The 12,130-nt window shown below is 42.3% G+C and overlaps 1 long non-coding RNA gene across 1 annotated transcript in view; it reads right to left on the reverse strand.

Annotated features, from left to right (window-relative positions):
* Window positions 1–7,362: 7,362 nt before the first annotated feature.
* Window positions 7,363–12,130, reverse strand: part of LOC147252066 (uncharacterized) — an 8,493-nt gene continuing 3,725 nt past the window's right edge. The window contains exons 2-3 of the long non-coding RNA XR_015118826.1: window positions 9,092–9,155; window positions 7,363–7,416 (exon numbers count right to left, since the gene is read on the reverse strand). This is a non-coding gene — a long non-coding RNA (uncharacterized LOC147252066). The remainder of the gene's footprint in view (window positions 7,417–9,091; window positions 9,156–12,130) is intronic.

Here is a 12,130-nt window from a genome sequence, read left to right on the forward strand (position 1 = left end):
AGTCACCGGTTCTGACCTCCTCTGAAGCTTTTACGCAACTGTCATGATTCAGTGTGCGTCATGAATAAATCACACTTGTAGCGGTTGTCTGTGGGTATGTATGATGGTTATTTAGACGGGGATGTGGTCAGCCATGTTTATTTATCTTTTCTTTCTCTTTTTTTGTTTTTTACTTTTTGCAGTGTCATCATCTCTGTTAGTTTGAGAGTCTGGAGTAAAGACCAGCGACATGTTCGAAGGCGTTCGCTTGAAATTAAGCGATTTATTTGATGAGAAAGCGGCTTATCCCAGAGTAAAATGATATCTTTCTCATCTCTTTGCCCTCATGCTTCTTATCTTCATTGTGTTTCCTCATCCTTAATTCTGATTTGAGGTCCCTGATGATGTCACTATCTGCAGACAAGAAGCTTAATTTCAGGTGAGATAACCCTGAAAAGTTTTTTGTTTCTTTTTTGCCCTCCCTGGACGAACCAGAGGAGTTGATAGGACACTGCCAGGACACATCCCCTAATTCTCCTTCCTGTCAGTGGAATGTCCATCAATTGTATAATCTTCATAAATCCCAGTAACCATGAACAGTCCACGATCGTGCTTTCCCGCTCCGCGTACCCGCATGATGGCACTGCGACTGGGGGAGGAGTTACCTTTCTGTTTCTGTCGGGTTTTTTTCTTCTGCGTCAACATCAGCGGCAGGTTTGTGAATGTTGCTGTCAAATCAGCGGCTGAGAACAGTATCTTAGGCTTGTATACAATCTTTTCTAGTGGTAGTCCCAGCAACATGGAGGACAGCGACGGTGTTTAACTCTTTCTGAAGGGAATTTGAGCGCCGCCACACCGGTTGAATATATCGAAGAGATGAGAAATATTTAAGTTACTGGATTAACATTCATTGCATACATGTAGATTGTCGATGGCGGAGCTGCAGACAGTCACCATATGTGTGTCCGAGGCTGCAAGTGCCTGAAGACGGAGGAAAATCTGTAGATGGGTTTTGTGTTGCCGCCTATGTGAATCTACAGCAGGGCCATTTGAGTGAACGTGGATTAAACCTGTTCCCAATGCAGAAAAAAAAAGCCAGATGTGAGTGGGTGTTATTAGGTTTGTTTTGGCCAGCAGGAAAGATTCCCTCTTGATCTCTTTGTCCATCTTCATCTCAACCATAGAGCTGTAAAAGATGAAGGAGCCAAAGCTGCTGGACTCGTTACTTGCTGAGTCAAACTGGTGCACAAGTCGGACCAGGAGGCAGACTTCAGCCATGACGGCCAAATTTGGCAGTACGAGGCCTCCCAGATCGAGCGCAGCCTGGTTTTAGCACAGCGAAATGTGCCTTTAAATCTTTTCACCTTGAACAGTCCTGAATGAGGCGTTCAAAGCCGTCGGTGTATGATGGGATATTGACCTTTAAACTACAATTGCTCAAACACAAATGCTTCTGGTGCCAAAGCACTTAGACAGGCAGGTATGCATTCAGCATGACTCATGGACCTTCAGGCTTTTATAGTGAAGTGTAGGAGGTTTCATACCACAACCCTCCACTTGTCATCTCACCATCAACTCTGGTTCATGCTTGTCCATTTAGAAAAGATTTGAAAAAAAAGAGAAAGCCAGTATAAATAAAAGGAACAGACTTTTTTTTTTTAATAAGATTTAGTACTAAATTGATGGAACGTAGCATTTCTGTTTATGGAACAATCTGAAGAAAGAAACCAAAGATTCTAAATCAAACACGTCTGACAAATCTGACAATTAAAAAAAAAAAAAATTAAACCAGTATTTTCATGAAATATAATGAAATGGGTCAAGTTTGAGTAGCATGCTAATTGTTCTTAAAAATTAAAAATAAAACATCCCAACAACTAAGAAATGTAAGAGGCTGTGTGGACCACAGATATTTTACTTAAAAGTCTTTATTTATATTATGCTCTTTACAAATTGATTTCTTGGATTTTACTTCTCTCTGCTCCCTTTCATTCAAGATTTTGAATTTATTTGCATCTATATTTTATTGTTGTTGTTTTTTTCTTTGGTCAATAAAATAAACTAATGAATGAATAAAAATAAATAACTGAACTACGAATAATTAATTTAGCGTATATAGCAGAATCCTAACTGATCAAAATGCGTTGCAGCGAAGTAGCCTTAGGAGACAAACACACTCCTTAGGTGCGTGTGATGTCAGAGTGATTTCTCGGCAGTTCTGCTCAATTCAAATCAAAATGAAGTGGAACAGAAATTAAGAGTGAGCGTCATTGACATGCTGATTCTTCACTGATAACTGACTCGGAAATATGATCGCTCTGTGTAAGTGTTTCCTCTCCACTTTGTACCAGAATAACATTACAAATATTACACTTAATGACTTGTGAGAGCGTTAGGAACAGTGAGGAACCAGTTGTGTTGACATCGTTGGCACAGGTATGCTAATGTGCTGCAAAATGGTACAGAATATCAATAATCAAGGGTCTAACTTGGCTGGGAAAGTTCCAGTTTCAGGGGAGGAAGAAAACACCTGCTGAAAATGGAATATTGCAGTAGGAAGGTGAGAATTAGGTTCGATGTCACTCAGTATGTTGGCGTTTGTGGTGAAAACTGAGAAAACGCACTTGCTCAGAGCTTAAATACATCTCTTCATCGTTAATTGAGGTCGTGCTCATTAACGTGTGTGGTTATGACTTTTTTTTAACGGCAGTGATTATGCCTTATTTAAAAAAAAAAAACCATGTGCAATGATGTTATTTACCACTTTTCTGTTTTCTGTCAGCAGAAATGGAGCAGATTTTCTGGGGGCGGCCATGTCGCTAGTTGTTTTTTTTTATGTGAATGCTCTTCACTGGAAAGTGGAACATTTGCAAAAGTGAACTTTTCCTCTTCTTAACTTTGTGAACTGAATGCACAACCGACACCGAAGGAGAAATTTAAATTTCCGGGTCCAGTAAAAGTAAAACAAAGCTGGACCCAAACGAGACGAGACCAGAGGGAAACACTGCAAGACTCAGTCAGACATGGTTTTAACTGTCTGTCACTTTAAAACCCTGGAATAAAACATACAAATCTGCGTATCTCACTATGATGGCATCTGTGTGAGCAGGGTCACGTTATAGCACTGAAATGCACGTTGAAAGCAGCAAAAATTGGCTTAATTTTCATTGTACCTCTGGGTTTATTTGCGAACATAAACAAATGTTAACATGCAAATCAGTTCTCACGATTGAATGATTCAGAACTCGATCTAAAAACATTTACAGCAGCCTAAACTAACGTCATAGTTGTAGAGAAAGTTTGAAGCGCTACTTTCCCCTTGTGATCCACATAAATCATCGTCGCTGATGTTCATCTCCCACAGGGCCTTGCTGTAAATTTGCTGATGGGGAGGGGCCCTACTGTGGGAACCTTAAATGACGTAGATACAGGGAGAGAGTGTTTGTAGAGTGAAACCAACAGATGACATCACCGATGCCGCCTTCACCTTCTGCCCTGTCCACCTTGAAAGTTTAAGTGATGAAGACAGATGGCCCTATCGCTTTCATCTTCTCTCCTTTTAAAAGTTTTTCTCCGTGCCATCGTCACTGTTTTCTGTTATTTCGCGTTCTCACTGTGCATGCAGTCCTCGCACCACGCACGTCATCAACAGCTTATCACAGCAACAATAAACCACCCACGCTCCATCTCTCCCTCCCTTCACAGCCCATTAGGAAACACTGGCATTGTTGGGATTCTCAGCGTTGGCCCTGATGGATTAGCTCTGCTGAACTGGTGAGACAGACCTGTATTGATGATAGAAATCTGATGTCAGTCTGGTTCGGGTGACAAATTCAAGGAAATTGTGTCATAGCGAGGTGTTGGACAGCCAGAACATTTTAATGTGTCTTGGCTTTGATTTTGTATTCCTTACGTAGACACATGTCGCTCTAAAATGTCCTTGAAGTGGTTCATCTGTGCTATAGCAAAAATATTCTTACTATCTCCTCCTCACATTAAAACAAAGCTTGTTACTTTACTTTTGATACACAACAGAAAAAATGAGGTAAAAGACAGAATAAAAAAAAGGTTTGTAAAAGGGCAGAGCATAAACATTAGCGGTGGGTCGCAGTTCCTCTGTGTATATTCAGATTCAGATGGATCTGGATAAGGGTCGGGGTTTGTCCATTAGTAAGTTTCCTCATCACTCCTTACAACTTTGACCATGAATCATAACAGCAGTCACTCGTCTCTGTTTTGTTGAGTGAAGCTATGATGGGGCTTCTGAAGTACTGCGTTAAATCACTGCACGTTTCTGACTCAAAAATGAAATCTAAATAGTGATATTGGCACGGGCAGAGAGTCCGACTGCTAGCGCTCATTGCAGCTCAATTTACTTGCAGTCAGTTGTCCAGAGAAGGTCTGGAACACCTTAGTTAAGGCAAAGAGGATCCCTATCCTGTCCCTGTCCCTGTCCCTATCCTGTCCCTGTTCTCTCTTCCTTTCCACTCCTGAGTCTCAGTCCGGGAGCTTTATCAATGAACCAATACCATTCCAAATAAAATTAAACACAAATGGTGATAGGTGGAGTTTATCAGATTCCTCCTTTGCAGAGTAAAACTGCCTCAGCACAACAAGGCACCAGGAACAGGTTAAAAAAAAATACTAAAAAAAAAAAGGCAAAGAAGAGCGAATGGTGTCTGTCTGCTTGTCTGGCTTTAAAAATGATAGACAATAAGCACATTTCCTAAAGAGTTTGGCTCCCACAACAAAAATGAAGCTAGTTAGCTTGAATAAATGTCTTTGAGCCCATGAAGAGATTCACACGTTACCCCATATAACCATAAATAAAGAAGATATGGATTTGGATGTGGAGATGTGGAGTTTTTAAAACAGGCATTCTGCATTCTGGCGTCACACAGAAGAGGTGCAGGAGGACACTTAATTGTGAGTACTTGACCGGGTGAAGTATTGCTTTAAGGTGACATTGTTGACACTCTACCTGTAAAAATAGAGACCTGGCCCCGCCCAGTTGCACCATTCTTCCTGTTCCAGCTGATATTTCAAAGACACAATGTTAAATTGAAAGCATTTGAGAAACTTTAATTTTTTTCCACGATCTAATGGTCCTCTCAACTATTAGGAGCAAAAATTACTTGTGACATCACACAAAATTATCTGTACATAAGTTTTTTCAGGTCTCTTCTTTCCTAGAAGTGGTTTGCAGATTAATAACTCATGTGTAACCTGTTTATTATGATGTGAAATCATGTTGTCTTTGACAACAAAATAGAAATTTTCATTGATGGTAAAGTGCACTTCTTTTTTTTTACACAAATTCAACCCTACCATGAAGTGTTTGCTGATTTATGTTCCTTTTCCTGCCTCAGATGTAATTCTCTTTAACACGTTTTGCTTGATCGCTGCTGTGTCATGGCTGAATTCCAGCTGAATACAGGGTAAAAGAATCGTGCTCTTTTCTAGTGAATTTGATTGCTCACATTTTCTTGTGCATATATTTAGTTCGAGATAAAAAAAACACACTTTATTTAGGTATGTGTGTGATTCTTTATTGCTGTGTAAGGGGAAAAAACAAGGATTGTCTGAGTCAGGCTACCATCAGAAACAATCAGTGATAAACAGCCACATGAGAGAAAAAAGAGCGTCATACGTTTTAAAGCAATACTCACCCAAATTTGTACTTTGCCTTTCCAGTACTCACAAATAGATGTATTATGCTCACAAAGTTGTTTTCTTAACCTCCTGCGTCACTTCTGTGTGGTACCAGAACTCAAAAGCCGACTGATGGCTAAAAACAGCAAAACTATCAGTTTAAGAAATGTTCAAGTTCATCATCTGGCACAATTCATTTATTCGTGATGCAGCTGTTTTCTCAGTAACACTTACATTTGATTTACAACAAATTATGAGCCTTACAGTTCTATGCAGCAGTGAGCAAGCAAGAACAAGCTGGTTCAATTGAATGCGCTAGCCCCTAGCTAGGAACAAGCACCACACCAGAGGTGTTGAAGTTTTTTTGTGTCTTGCTCAGATTGAAGTCTTTGGAGATTGCCGAGCATACTGCTGGATGAAGAAGATGTGAATTATATCAAACAAGTTTGTATACAGATATTTTGGGGGATTTTTATGTTGCTGGAGCTGTTGTTAGCAAGTAGTCACCATTAGCTTCAAGCTAAATATACCTGGCTGGCTCTTTGTGGAGTCACAAAGAAATAATGCAGCAGTGAAAAAATTGTGACTTCAAGACACCTAGAACCCTAAAGGCAAAATACACATTTTGGGGAAAGTACTGCTTTAATTTTGTGTAGCCTGTCAGAGTTTGGGTCAAATACTTTATGGGGTGGAAACAAACCTGTGGCTGTAAAATTTGCTTTTGGAGTTTTTAGGGTGGGTTGTGTGACGTTCACATCTGCACACAGTTAATGATGCAGAATGTCTTCTGAAAACAGTTGATGTGTTCTGGTATAATCCCAGGTGTGTGTGTGTGTGTGTGCGTGTGTGTGTGTGTGCGTGTGTGTGTGTGTGTTGGCTGCAGTGAAGACAGTGCTATTCCACATAGCACTAATAAGGAGCCCATCTGACAGCAGTCTGACAACCTCCTGACAGACAACAACCCGCCTTTGTGCTGAGTTACTAGAATATTCTTGGCATCTCTTGTTTGGGGTGAACTCCTGAGACACGAAACGGAATCAGTTTTGCAGATTCATGATTTTCTTCTCCCCTCTGATGTGATATTTAGCCGGACAAACGACAACACAAGTCGGTCATAATGTGCGATATTTTCTTTTTATTTAATTTTCACAGTCACTCTCATACACAGACACGATCGATGTGTGCTTACCTTACCCAGAACCGAAGCCTTCTGTGACAGCTGCTTAAATTGCTAGCCAGAAACCCAGCAGACAATGTAGCTGTAGATTTGAACCACACAGAAATCTACATTGTATGCCAGGTTCAGGACAAAGCAAATTCCCATCAATTAACAGGTTTCCTTTCAGAAAAAAAAAACCCACAGCATGATAATTATGCACTGATACAAGGATATTTAATACAAAGAGAGCATGACGCAGCGAGAAGCAGAATTAAATGGTGGAAGAGGAAAGGGTGGGGTGGGGGGGGGGAGGCTTGACAAGGGCCCCTTGTAGAGTTGTGACACAGAGAGCATCCTGTCTGCAGGGTCACAGGATGGAGCCCCCCTGACATAGTAGCCAATCAGATGGTTTGGAATGTGCTACCAGCCAATGGTTGAGGAACAGAATGCCCAACTGGGAGGTGGGCAGACCCGTCGGAGACCCAGTAGCCAGATGTAGCTGCTGATTGCTAAACAGGATCTACACTGCCTACTGAGCAACTGACAGCAGCCAGACAGGCGTGAACGGTGAGGGCTGGTCGGGGTGGTCATGCCTGGGTGGGTGGGTGCAAACCAGCTGATTCCACCTGAAGAGAGAAAGAAGTAACAGGTTATTATGAAAGAGAGGAGTAAGGTGATAGTGAGTGGACAGAGGAGATCAAGCAGAAGTAGAAGAGGAGCCTGAGGGAGGGGAAGGATATGGGAGATTATCTGCTGACGAACATCTCCAAGCGTGGCATTATCAGTTGCAGATTCCTTTCATTCTTTCCCATTAGCCTGAGGCACGACAGGCAGCGGCCACCGCCATGCCGGCTCCAACGCTGACACATAATGGGAGCACTGACCCACTCTTAATAAAATCCAACCTAGATGCAGGTGATGGCAGGAGGGCAGAGCGTGGCAGATCTCTGGCCTCCCCCTCCTCTCTGGTCACAATAGCTCTGCATACCTGAGGCCCCATGACCTTACTGATCAAACATACTCTGACCAGCTGATGGTCACTTGACTCCAATTTGATTATATTAAGAGAAATGTGCTTTTCAGCACCCCCCCCCCCCACCCACACACACACACACACACACACACACACACACTCACATTCCTGCACATTCTAGCCGTTAGGATTTAGGACCTTGTTCTGTCTTCCAGCGTCCATCTCTTCTTCCTCTCTGTTTTGGCATGTTCCAAGGTGTTTCATGTCGAACTTTTGTACCACACTCATCACAAAAGGAAGTGGCTTGAGCTGTCTCTGTTTTGCAGGAACCTCAAGGACATCTCATTGTGAATTTACCCTTTACAAATTAGCCAAAGATTCATACTGAAAGTACCTGAAGAGCAGTCTTTCCACTAAATTGGTTCCTTTGAATTGATGAATGACTGTGTTTCAAATCAATTGTGTCGTGAGGCTTTTTCTACAATATGGTGCTGGTTGCTCGAATAGTGCTAAAGTTCTAGTTCTAATTCACTGATTCTGTGCACTATGTGAGCTCGATACAATATAAATGTACAATATGAATGTGTTTGGTCCTTTGGATGTCCTAATGTCAATCAACGGTTAGTTCAATCGTTGATTGACATTAGATCCACCAAAGAATTTTTTTTTTTTAACTTTCTTTAATTTTCGGTCATCTTTCCAACACCATAATATCAGCACGTCATGGGTATCTGGCAGATATTGACATTTGTAATAACAGCTTGATATCAGTCCACTGTTTAATATTAATATAGACCCAGCAAATTAAGAATATATTCTTGATTTTTGCTCATTCTTGTTCTTTGTGTTGAAGCAACAATAAACAATGGGCTTTTCCAAATGGGTTGGAAATAAAGAAAAACATTAGTCTTTCTAATTCGACTTGTTAAGTTGTGTTTTTTCCAGTATGAACGACATTTTATAACATATAAACTAGTTTTTATACAGATGCAATCAACAAGTATCAGCTATGGGCCTAGTCAGTTGTAAGATATCGACGTGTTGAAAAACAGTCCCTCCAGGCCCCCTACAATGTTATTTGATCAATATAATCAATTGATCCTCACACTGATTGGTTCTCATGCCTGCCATGCACACAGCAGAGTGTGTGGTTTGGGGTTGAATGAGAAAGTCGCTCAACAGGTCGACCCACTCCATGTCCGACGCTAAAAGATTCGTTCAAAATGATTTGTTCGTTAATTTTGCCCGACACTAACACGACTAACTCTCTTGAAAGGTAAAGGTGCAGTGAAGGACAGAACAAAGAGAAATATTAAGACAGTTTTTACCTCTCTTGAAAGAGATGTTTGTTCCCGTGGTGTTTCTGGAAAAAGCTGCACTGATTCTTCCAACCTGAAAAAAATACACGAAGATAAAAGAAACTGATGAGTACATTCATTTAGAGACATACAGGACGAAGAAGATAAAATAAATCACAAACGGTGTCACTTTGTAGACATTTTGCTCTGTTAAGGCCGCCAATTGCGTTACAAGTACAAGTGTGATATTAACGGGAGCCAGTGTGGGGAGGCTGAGTGAGCTCGCAGGGACAGAGATAAGGTGATAAGTTCTTCTAGGTCTTATCTATGTCTTTTTCCATGCTTTGGTGATGTTGCCATCACTGCAAGGCAGAGAGGTCAGATGGATGTATAATCTGGCTTTTTTTTTCCACTGGAAGTGTAGATTTAGTGTTTAGTGATTTTGTGTGACCAGTTGCACTCGTAGAATGAAGGCAAACACAGCAACCCAAAGCAGCGTCCTGCGACTGCAACAGCTTGCTTTTATTAAAAAAAAACAAAAACAAAAAGCATCTTAGTCGAAAGATCGGTGCAGTTTTAGGGAACTACATTCAAACTAAAATGAACTGAGGTTCAATTAGAGGTTGTCCTTGTCACTGCAGTTGTCCTTGTAAGGGAGGAACAGTCCGAAGGATTCTTAGAAACTCATTGATGCCATGTGATCCAGAGCTAGCTCAAACTGGGATCGCAATACCGAGAATTGGGACGAAATAAAACAAGGGAGAATGAATGATCAGTAGACGTCTCGGAAGGGGTGAGCACGAAAAGGTCCGATGACGGGTGAGGCGGTGTGAGGAGGGGTGAGGCCAGGCGTGCCATTCCATTCCTGCCTGTGTTGGGCAAGTCTATTCCTAGAGTGTGGTGTATGGCAGTTGATGTGGGTTTCCTCTGAGCTGCCTGGAAGATGACTGGGCCTGACCACATCCACATTCACACACACATACACTTGAAACACATTCACAAAGTGACAACTGTGCACACATATGCAACAAATATACACCGACTTGTATACACACACACACATACACACACACATATACACACAAAGGGGAAGCAGAGGAACTGAATCATTACCCTGCCTTCGCCTAAAAGTAGGGGGTGACCACTGTACAAGTATGCATGTGTTTGTGTTTGTGCAAACATAAATCGCATTTTAGCTGTAAGTTCATTGGTTGTGTGCATGTCCTGCTGTGTAGGCGTGTGTGTGTGTGGATGTTTGTGTGTGTTTCGTGTGCGTGGGTGGGTGTGTAGGATGTGTGAGCTGGGTGCGGATGCATTCCCTTTCTCTCTATCAGTGTGTGCTCCACCTTTAAAGATCCCTACTGTTCCTACAGTGTAGTATCTTAAAATTATTTGCGCCCCCCTCTCAAAAAAAAAACAGGAAATGAGGATAGAAAAAAGAGAGAAGACATTCAATGAAGAGTGTTTTTCTCTTCATCAACAACAACTGCTTTGATTGAGCCAGTGTGAGGGAACCTCATGGTATTTGATACATAAAGTGCAGCAGTTTTGTTTGGTTCATGAGAAAAATTTGGATGCATCAGCACAACGGTGACTGAGCAGCCTTAAAGATGAGTCAAACCCACAATAGAGCGCTCGCTAGTATTGTGCAAACTTGCCACCAAATAAGAAGTTGTTCCCTGAGGCCGGCAGCCAATCAGATATGGCTGCTCAGATCCAATTAGACGCCAGCCGGAGAGTCTGATTGGTTGTGATGGGCGAGTGAAAGCGTCCAACCAAAGAGTGGAAGCTGATAGCTGCGATTCTGTGGAGACAGGGAAGTTCAGCCTTCCTCGCCACCTCTGTTCCTTATCCAAAGTCTATCCCATAATATTCCCTCACATTGCCAGACAGACTACCCCCCCTTTATTTCAAACTCTCTCCCTCTCTTACCCTCTCACTTTTGATTCTTATTATAAACTGAGTGGATGAAACACTAAACCGATCCCAAATGGTTCCTTTTTGGTGGTGCTGGGTGGCGGCGTTGTGGAGACTGAATCCAGGCCCACATTTGAGAGCCAATACTCTCTCTCCAGAGGAAGCCCCAGCCTCGAACATATGCCTCGTACCCCAGCCCCGTGCCTAAAGAGGGGTGTCTGCTGGCCCTTCCAGGGGGCTGGACTGATGGGAAAGAGCTGGCAAGTTGACCAAGGAAAGCTAACTCCTTCCTTAAGCTGCTAAATGAAGACCTGGCAAGTGTGCAGAGAGCAGAGAACGGTGGCAGAAGAGGGAAAAAATAGAAATATACAGTAAGAAGAGGGATAGGAGAAAGTTAGTGTATGAAAACTACCAGTGGCCGCCATAAATCTGCCTCAGCATCAGGCAACGTAGAAGCTCTGATGCAGCTGAACAAGCACGCTAACCTGGCTACTGAAACCTCAACTACCTCCACCCTGAAAGCTAACACTCTCACTGATAAATGAACTACAGAAGTGCATTATTTTAATGAAGGCATTGACTTATTAATGCTGATGATTCACAGGTATCACAGTTGTTCCAGTTGCCTCAGCGTTGTATAAGAGCGAGGTGACCACAGCTCCTCACTGACGTCCTACGACTGCCGCTACTTTGAATAATCAGCCAGGCTGAGTCATTGTGTTAACTGATTACCTTTGGAAAACAAAAGGAACACCTTAAAAACGCAGCTCTGAGGGCCTTGCCCATTGATCCTGCTTTTCCATGACGTGCATCCGTCTCTACAGCCTCTTCTTTGCACACATACACAAACACAACTGCCACTTATTGGAATTCAGAGTGGGGCCCAGGTAGGGGAAGCTTTGCCCATATATGAACAAACAAGGAAACAGGCCAGGTGTGTGTGTGCGTGTGCGTGTGCGTGTGCGGTTACAACTTCGTTGGAACCAGAGTTCTTGAGTACACATAATGCATGCAGTCCCTCGAACACTAACGGACTTCTTCTGTTCTGCATGCACATACACACAAACACAAACACAAACACACACACACACACACACACACACACACACACACACACACACACACACACACTAACTGTGACATCCCAGTTAT

This window comes from Aulostomus chinensis, chromosome 12 (assembly GCF_037954235.1).
Source record: "Aulostomus chinensis isolate RoL2024-O1b breed Wild chromosome 12, RoL_Achi_v1.0, whole genome shotgun sequence".
Taxonomy (NCBI): domain Eukaryota; kingdom Metazoa; phylum Chordata; class Actinopteri; order Syngnathiformes; family Aulostomidae; genus Aulostomus; species Aulostomus chinensis.